Below are 10,392 nucleotides of genomic sequence, written 5' to 3' on the forward strand. Positions count from 1 at the left end.
AGAATCAAAGTGTATGCGCATTGTTCACACTCTACATAAAGGCCAAGCACGCGCCCTTAAAATACCATATGACTAAAGCGCAACGCGCCACTGTCTTTAGACTGGGTTTTTCCTGGTCAGTGGTGGAATTGCTTTCTAAAACTGGAAAATAGCACCAGGGAACTTTTGCGCCGGAACATGCCTCCTCTTTGTGCTGAACCGCCTCAGGGAGCGCAAGTGTATTTCTTAGTTAACCGACGTGCGTCTGTGGAGGGAAAAGTCCGCTTTGCGCGGGTGCAAAATAGGAATACATGCGTCGGTGTACAAAGTCAATTGCGCTGGGTGCAAGATAGGACCCATATTGTTTTTGTTTAAAAAAAAAAAAAAATCCCCTCTGTGTGTACCATTAGATGAATTCCTGCAGAACTCCATGACACCTTCATATACTTTCCCAGATTGTTGTAAGTCATTCAGTTTGAAGTTCTGTGCATATTGTCTCTTACTCTGTTCTTGCAGAGACACGTGACACATAACCAGACATGTTCATGAGCTGATAAGAGCACTAAAGTAATCCAGACTTTATGGTTATTACATCTATTCAAGATCAAACACTGAGCTTTGAGCAAGTCAGACGGTGGCTTTGGGATTGGGTCGGTCACACACACAAAGAGCTGCACGTGGTTGCTGTGTGAAGCCATGGGGTGTGGGACAGGCGCGAAAGACCTGGGTCAGTATCTGGGACTTTGTCGTTTCTCCAGTAAACATAGCACCTGTCTTACCTGCAGAGCTTGTGGCTAGTGTCAGATTCAGCTGTTTTCTCATCTGAATTTCTCAGAAGGGATGGAAGCTTTCCGTCTGTTAGCACGTGCACACTCTATTTACACACTAGCCATGTCCCTTCTGTAACCCGGTACATCTTATTTCCCACCGCTGTGTGTAGTTGAAATCGGATAACAGATTTCTCTGTATCTCGGGGGATTTTGTGATTTTGTGATATCGTGTGTGAGATAAGATGGAACTAATCGATGTATCCAAATAGAGGAGGGGAAGTGCTGGCCAATGCGAGCCACAGGTGAGGGCAAAGACAGACACTGCCCAGAGAGTCCACAGAGCAAACACATGTTAAGTGGACCATGGTTCACGGGGGAAGAAGGAAAACAGGACAAACAGTGATGTCTGCCATGCCATTCATCAAGTACAAGTTATCAATGGTGCATAGAAACACAGATATACATTCAAACATCAGTATTTAACAAAGAGGGGAAGAAAAACACAAACAAAACAGATAAAAAATATATATATATATTGTTGACAATATAATATATGTAGTGCAATATAAATATAATATATACAATATAGTTAATATTATTATTATAATTTATGAATTTATGACAAAAGGGAAGAAGAAAACTAAGTATAAACTGTTGTCTTTGTTTTTGGAGCAGAACATATTTGGAACATTTCCTAACAAGTTCACACAAAAAATACAATTATGTCATCAATCACTCACTATCATGTCGTTCCAAACCCTCAAGACCTTAGTTTATCTTCAGAACACAAATTACGATTTTCTTTTTAATTAAATCTGAGAGATTTCCGTCCCTCCATTGAACGTCTATTCACCCAGAATGCTGCCATGGTTTGATCCAAGTCTTTTGAAGAGACATGATTGCTTTATATGATGAGCAGATTTAATTTAGGCTTTTATTATCTGATCATTATATAAAGCAGCCGTAACTAATCCTTTAACTGACTTATGTGAAAGAATATATGAAAAAATCACTAGCTTTTGGCCCAAAACATACTCTACACAAGTATGTGACTGCAAACAAGGCTACTCAAACATTAGCGTTAACTGTGTTCTACGGTAACTCTTCTATTTCAGGTCAACCATTGGCATGGCAGAGCAACAATTTGAGGAAGTCTTTGAGCTGGTTGAAGTTTGTTAAACTGCTAGCATGGACACTTCTGTTTTAACGGTGGACATTTACAGGTAACTCTATCGCCCCCTTGAGTTTGTAACTTCAACAGAACCACAAAAGCATATAATTTACAGTATGTATATACAATCAAATTGTGCACTTGCAATGCGTTGGCGAAGCATTTGCGTCTGAGATTGCGTACGTGCGTAGAATGTTTCTGACCTTCGGCAAGCTTGCCGTCTGTGAAGGCTAGCCAGTGTTAATCAGTTACCCTTCTGACGTGACCTCTGTACAGACCTCTCTCTTTAGAGCTTGACCTAGAAAATACCTGCAAGGAATAATACAAAGACACACCCTGCAAAGTCACCATGGAATCAAAATGGACAATTCTTGTTTTATATGGAATATTGCAGTATATATTATAAATTATTTATCCACACGGGCAAATTTTTTAACTCATGTACCACCATCATCAAAACCAAAATTACTCCCCCCCCCCCCCCTTCTCCAATGACATGTTTACTGTTTACCTGTCACTCAAATGAGATCCACCAATAGCAAACCACAACATTCCAATCAATTCCCAGAGGACAAAATCAAGTTGCCCCTACATTTGTTCTTGTTCGAGAGCCGTTTCTCCTGGAAATACATCACAATAGGGAAGAAAAAACTATCACAACTTCCGTTTCATATTGACTTTACAGTCATTAGTAAGCATTCAATTTTGGCCACCATTACCACTTTTCGCTAATTTAAAATCTTTTGTTAGCCAACTTAATTTAATACATAATGAAACGCCTACAACTTTATGAAATGCGATTTTGTGTGCACCACACAAATAGCACTCCTCGTGCAGGAGACTTGATTCCAATAGATTTAGACGTTAGCATGTTGCTAAACTAATGTGGAGCTAAATAAACAAAACACAATATGCACATCAAAATTGCTTAAAATAGTCTACTTCTAATTTGACAATTGTTTTAGTTATTATTATGTATAGTATTGAATGGAATATATCTACATCCCTTTTTGGATGAATGCTTTTAGAGTTTTTGCAATGCATTCTTGGATGTAATCAGACTTTGACCCAGAACAGACCTGCAAAGAACAAGACACACCATTAGTCATGATCCCATTTATTTGTATCTTGTGTCCTCATACAGTATGTATGGCTATCGGTAAAAACAGCTGTTATGTATACATGAAAGCACGTGTTGTTTACATCCATACCACTTCTTGATGCTGATGTAAAATCAGACAATAGTTCTTTTAGTTTAATGTTTACGAGGCAAAGACAATAAATGTGTGGTCTAAAATTCCAGCTGGCATGTTTTATGCTTTCACCACCATTGCTTGCTTGCCTAAACAACCATGAAGCCCTAAAGCAAATATTAGTGTCAACAGGTCTATGGAAAGAGAAAAGATATGCTAGCATGTTGCAATTACTTTAAAAAAAAAATCTAGCACTAAACTTTTATTTTTGCTCAACATCCCTGAACACAGCAGTATTGTCACTTTGAGGGTTTGTCTAATTGATTTGCATCTTTATCTGCCTGCTGAACTGTCAAAAACATGCACTCTCTTGTAGGTTCGAGATGACAGTATCTGCCAAAAACATCCATTTAAATGTAGACATGGGATTGGCTTCTTGGCAGTGGCAGTGAGAAATGTCTTCGAAAATCAAGCTTAGAGGAGCAGGAATGCTTGCTTTGAGTATGTTACAGGATTCTGCCTGTCCACAAACCGCAGGATAAGGATTTATTGCCAAGTGCTCTCCCTGAAATTGTTGTTCAACCCACCGCATAGAATCACCCCAGAAATTATAATGAAATCACAGACATTAGCACCGTGACGGATTAGAATAGCAGCATGACTTTGGAAGTTTCTTTAGGACTTTTGGATAAGAACCAGTTGATTTAAGATGGTCCCAAGCACTTCAACAATCTTTTGGAAATTTGTTGTCGGCTTTTTTTTTGGAAAATGGAAAATTTGAATGCAGCTTACTCTGTGCCATTTCATCCACCTTGTAACAATCAGCACAGGTAAACACAGTATTTAGAGAGAAATAAGATCCGGGGTGTAAGTAGGTAGTCATTTAGCAGGTACAAACATTCATCAGCACATGTCATTTCCGATAATCAAGTCTGAGTATGAATCAACCGACCGTTGACGGGGGAAGTTTCCCATAGCCTTAAGAACACTCGAAGCCAAGGCTTGCAGAAAAACACTCAATCTCCAAACACAACTTTTCTTCCTGGCTCAACCCTGCTTCAGTCCAGATGCTGTATTCCCACCCCCACAGAGGAGAGGGGAGTTGTGTTTTCCGATGGCTTCCACATGTCGAGCGGAGACATGGCTGAGTGATTCGCCTCCATCCAGGGACTCATCAGAGAGCAATATTATGTGCCAGGGGTGACGGTTAACAAGTGGGAATTGATCTTTGTTCTACCAGACACCAAGCTGCAGTTTTCTCTCTCTCACCTCATTTCCCCTCACCAATAAGCTCTTGAAGATTGTTTATTGGTGCAAGTTGAAGTCGACGACAAAAGATCTATGGGCTTAGGGTTCTTGCACGCAACCCTAATATTCTTTTAACTTTTCTCATATTACATCTTAAGCCGGGTGCACACTGTGCGAGTCCTTTACGAATGTTGCTTGTCAGACTGTACAAACACAATCATCGCTGTAAGCCATGTCACACTGTAAGATCTCAGTCATCAATGTTAAAAACAGATGCATGCAAGAAAACTTGTCCGGAGTTTTCCATCATCAATCAATGACACGTTCGGTGACAGTGAGCTGCACTACACGCGGGATTGAAACGGTGGCTACAAAGCAATCTCTAACGTTAATTTTGGTCATGGCTTGTCTTGGAAAACTAAGACAATTTGACGGTTTTCGTAGGAGAAAACACACTGAGTCAAATCTTCTGACACTGCCAGAATTTCGTCTGAGGTAAAATTTGATCGCAATGGTCATTAATCTGCTGTTGGTGAACATGTCAAACTAACGATCAAAGACTTCAGATTTTAGCCTAGGATCAGAGGAATCTTTTAGGATTTGCAAAAATTTTCTCAGACGGCCAAATCGTGGCCAAAATCGCACAGTGTGTATCCGTCTTTAGTTCTTTCTTTGCAAATTTCGTTACCAGAATAGTATGTGCGTACTATATGCGCGAGGACGGACTAAAGGGATGGAGCAACCAATTATCGGATGTTGCAACAACAACAGACGCCTTCATTGACAAGCTTTTGTGTGAGGGTTTAAGAGATACCTGCAACTTTATTTTAAAAGAGTACAAAGACATTTTTTATCGGTCGTCGTGGATGAGCATGGTACTGTCCACCGGGGAGTGTCCAATACAATCACATGGCACCGTGAGTGAGGGCCTCTCGGCTGGTTGGGGACCGAGGACCAAAAGGATAAAAGGAGGTGTGATGACAGCAAAGGATGAGAGAGGACAAGGCCTGGACTTTATGTTGTGGTTTATTATGTTTATGCGGCAGTCGTCTCTGAGTTGCTGCCGCTTTACTTTCGATTTTTTTTTTTTGGGGGGGGGGGATTAAGGTTTATGTTGAACGTTCGCCAGTTCCCGCCTCCTTCTTCCCTTATCAACGAACCTTGTTACAACAATAAGTTCAGCAGCAAAAATAACTGTCTATGCCTTTTTATTGTTCACTGCGTGTCTTTAGTAAATCCTGACAGTAGTTTTTTAATGCGAAAAGAGGGTTTGCGCTGGGGTAAGATGTTAGTAAATCTGGCCCTTAGAGTCTTGGACAATGTAGAGTTTAAGCCCGGACTGGTTTTAGTAACCTTTAATACCCAGACAGCAACATAGTGTCGGCCCAGATCCAGCCTACATCTGGTTCCACACAACCCAGATGTGGGCCGGATTTGGGACGACACTATGTTGCTGTCTGGGTAACATGGGAAAAATACCACACTGTTTTTTTGCTCACTGCTTAGAGACCTTATTTAATATGCTTCAGTACTTTTACCGAAGTTATAAACAACAAAAACATGCAGAAAATTCATCTGTCTCTTGTAAACAATTCTTTTTGGGCCTGGTTTCTTGGGAAGATTCCCAATGCTCTTTGCTCCCTGTTCAGTCATCTGCAGCCTTGTTAAAAATGCCCAAACAAACAAACAAACACACACACACACAAACACACACACACACACACACACACACACAATGACAACATTCATGAAGTGATTTGTCTGTTTTTAACCATTTTTGTTTAAAGAAATGACCACTAAATGCAATTACTTACTGTCAATCTTTTTCTGACACACTGTATGTAATCTTAGAGATAAGAGTGTAGCACAGTGCTCTACTGTACTGTAATCTTGTGTTTTACAGCAGTAGGGTTTATGTAACTCATTTCACTCTCAGGGTTCAGCAGGACAAATGATGAACAAATATGTCTTCTTGGTAGAGGGTGTGGCCCGAATTAATTAATTTAGTGATTAAATGTTGGCTCCTATTATTAAATGGAGAAAGTTACAGAACATAAAAGTTGATTAATAGCATTTGTGTTTTAAACCATTTGGAAAAAGTCTACACATACAGCAATGCCATTGCCAGGCAAATACAAATCAGAAAATATGCCAGACAATGGTTTTCTCATAAGTTTTGGAAGCAATAAGTCACAGGGTTGTTGGTTACCAAAAAATGGAGGCCAGTGGAAAGGTCCTAATGTTGTTACTCTTTCTTTCTTTCTTTCTTTCTTTCTTTCTTTCTTTCTTTCTTTCTTTCTTTCTTTCTTTCTTTCTTTCTTTCTTTCTTTCTTTCTTTCTTTCTTGTAATAAAGGAAAACCACGAGGTAATAGGATTGCACACAAAGTTGATATTTAAAAGAGTTTTACAATACCACAGTGAAGTGAACTACATAGTATGGAAGCTTGTTTCCACCACAAATAAAAACATGTAAAAGATAATTGCGACTTTTTATCTCACAAAAACTTTTTTCAATTGCGAGTTATAATGTCAGAATTGCGAGATATAAACTCACAATTTCGAGAAATAAAATTAAAGATTAAAGATATTAAAGACAGAATTAAAGATATTAGATATCAGACAGCAATTCTGACTTTTTTCTCGCAATTCTGACTTTTTGTCTCGCAATTGCGAGTTTACATCTTTTCTCAGAATTGTGAGAAATAAACTAGCAAGTTATAAGTACGATTCTGATGAAAAAAAGTCGGATCTCAAATATTATAAAGACAGAATTGCGATAAAATCATAATTTTGACTTTATAACACACAATGTTATATCAACTTTATATCACGCAATTCTAAAAAAAAAAAAAAAAAAAGTCCCAATTACCTTTTTATGTTTTTATTCAGTGGCGGAATCAAGCTTCCATAAGCAATATTACAGTAAATATCAATTAATCAACATATTGTGGTATTGTTGATTTTCATTGTTGGATACACATTCAAGAGGTGGGCAAATCACCAGTCATCATTAATTTAGTTTTTTAAACTGCCTACTTTTTCATGCTTAATTATTGGTTTGTAGATAGTAGTTTATATAACATATTTAAAACCTAAACCATGAGACGTGCTTTTGAAAAAGTATTGGGACACCAATTTGTACCCTATTCACCCTATTCATTGACTCATAATCAGAAGATTATTCTTTGATGTAACATACAACCTTAACCACAGAAGTGGCCTCACCCATTTCTCTCTCTCTCTCTCTCTCTCTCTCTCTCTCTCTCTCTCTCTCTCTCTCTCTCTCTCTCTCTCTCTCTCTCTCTCTCTCTCTCTATCTCTCTCTCTCTCTCTCTCTCTCTCTATCTCTCTCTCTCTCTATCTCGCTCTCTCTCTCTCTCTCTCTCTCTCTCTCTCTCTCTCTCTCTGTGTGTGTGTGTGTGTGTGTGTGTGTGTGTGTGTGTGTGTGTGTGTGTGTGTGTGTGTGTGTGTGTGATGAGAAAGGAGGAAGGCTTCGTGTTTGTATAAAGAGGATGAGAAGTGTGTGTGTGTATACACTAAGGTTATACATTAGTCTCAAATGGGCTTCAGACAAGGGCTAGAACCAACTGTGCTGTTATGTAACAACATCCATAGGAGTGTCTTGCACACAGAGCTCCTGGTACAAATCAAAATGCCATTCAATTTCCTGTCTCCCTCTGTTTCTATTCTTCTCTCTCTCACACACACACAGACATGAATTTGAACTATGCATGTTGTTATTGCTTGTTAAAGTGCACCATTAAGACAAAGTTGGCATGATTTTCAAAGACCTTAAGGAATTATGATTTGCGTCACTGAACGCACGGCCCATACAAAAGATTTAGGGCAGAAGGGAAGAGTTGAGTAGCCTACTTAACTGGAAGTGAAGTTGGGAAGGATGACAGAAAACCAAGACTACAAACTGTTGCTCTCATGCTAACTCTAATTGGACACCACAGTGATGTCTATAATCATGCCTATTTTCCAATCTTAAATCTACACGGGCATCTTTATGTACAGTCTACTTCAGACATCAGCACACAGCCTTCATGAATCAGAATATTTGCTTATTGAGTTTTGCGTGTGAAGAGGGCTGTTTAGCATTCACACTGCTGTTGCTCACTATCAAATTCACCATATGTTTAACCAACGAGCAGCTGGATGCTTCACCTGGCTTTGATGCCATGGGAACGTGTCTTGCATCACCTTTGTGGTTATTTGAGCGTAGGCCTACATTTTTGGATTTATTGGTAAAAAACTGCAAAGTTGGCATTTTTGAAGATCAAGTTTTAGTCCTCACTTTTTGAGGAATAATACCTAACACATTTTATTGTGCTCAATTGTGCGTTCTGTGCAAGTAAAATAATGGCAGCTGCTTGAAATTGTTAAACCAAATGTCATAACTGCAAGCTTTCATTCAGATCTTTTTTTATTGCAACACTGAACGCACACTTGGGATATTCACTTAACACGTACAGTAACTGTAGCTTGAATGCTATCAGTTCCCTGTTATAGTGCGTTAGCAAATGGTTCACATTATATTATTTGCATGTTCTTAAAGTCAGCATTCAATTAAAATTGTGATAGTCTTTTCTTTCCTGTTGTGATGTATATATTTGAGTGAAACGACTTCTCAAACAAGAACAAAAATAGGGCGGAGTTGATTTTGTCCACGAGGAATCGATTGGATGGTTGTGGTTTTCTATTGGTCGATCTCTTGTGATTGACAGATTGCCCCGCCCTCGCGCCAGTAAACGCAACATAATAGAAGAGTAGAGATTTCGTTGTGAGAGGGAAATATATTTTGATTAAAGATTACGAGGGCATATGATTTTAAAACAATAATGGTAAATAATTTATAATAAACTGCAATATTCCATTTTTTTTTTAATTGGTTTCATGGTGACTTTAATATTCATTATTATTCATATTATCTCAACAGAAACTGAGCTGCTGACCATATGCAACCTGAGAGAAGACGTGAGCAAGAGAAGCCGTATTTGAGTTAATATTGTTAATTGGACAAAAACATTTGCCATTAACTTTGAAGCGTGTTCTTAATCTCAGACCTTGTTATTGTTAAGGGTTAGTTCACCCAAAAATGAAAATTCTGTTATCATTTAACCCTCATGTTAGCAACTCGATCGCTTCATGTGATGAACAGATTTATTTAGGCTTTTATTCACATATAAACATTGATCAGTGAACAAACAGAAGCTTAACTGAACATGCTTGACACATGAAATCCAACCTCATTGGTTCTTGCTGAAGCTCAAACGTGCTGCGTAACACGAGAATTAATCTAATTGGTTCTTGCTGAAGCTCAAACGTGCTGCGTAACACAAGAATGAATCTCATTGGTTCTTGCTGAAGCTCAAACGTGCTGCGTAACACGAGAATTAATCTAATTGGTTCTTGCTGAAGCTCAAACGTGCTGCGTAACACAAGAATGAATCTCATTGGTTCTTGCTGAAGCTCAAACGTGCTGCGTAACACGAGAATTAATCTAATTGGTTCTTGCTGAAGCTCAAACGTGCTGCGTAACACAAGAATGAATCTCATTGGTTCTTGCTGAAGCTCAAACGTGCTGCGTAACACAAGAATGAATCTCATTGGTTCTTGCAGAAGCTCAAACGTGCTGCGTAACACAAGAATGAATCTCATTGGTTCTTGCAGAAGCTCAAACGTGCTGCGTAACACAAGAATGAATCTCATTGGTTCTTGCAGAAGCTCAAACGTGCTGCGAAACTCGAGAATTAACCTCATTGGTTCTTGTTGAAGCTCAAACGTGCTACTTAACACGAGAATGAACCTCATTGGTTCTTGCTGAAGCTCTAACGTGCTGCGTAACACAAGAATGAATCTCATTGGTTCTTGCTGAAGCTCAAACGTGCTGTGTTACACGAGAATTAACCTCATTGGTTCTTGCTGAAGCTCAAACGTGCTGCATAACACGAGAACAAACCTCATTGGTTCTTGCAGAAGCTCAAACGTGCTGCATAACACGAGAACAAACCTCATTGGTTCTTG

This window comes from Phoxinus phoxinus, assembly GCF_949152265.1.
Source record: "Phoxinus phoxinus genome assembly, chromosome: 16".
Lineage (NCBI taxonomy): Eukaryota > Metazoa > Chordata > Actinopteri > Cypriniformes > Leuciscidae > Phoxinus > Phoxinus phoxinus.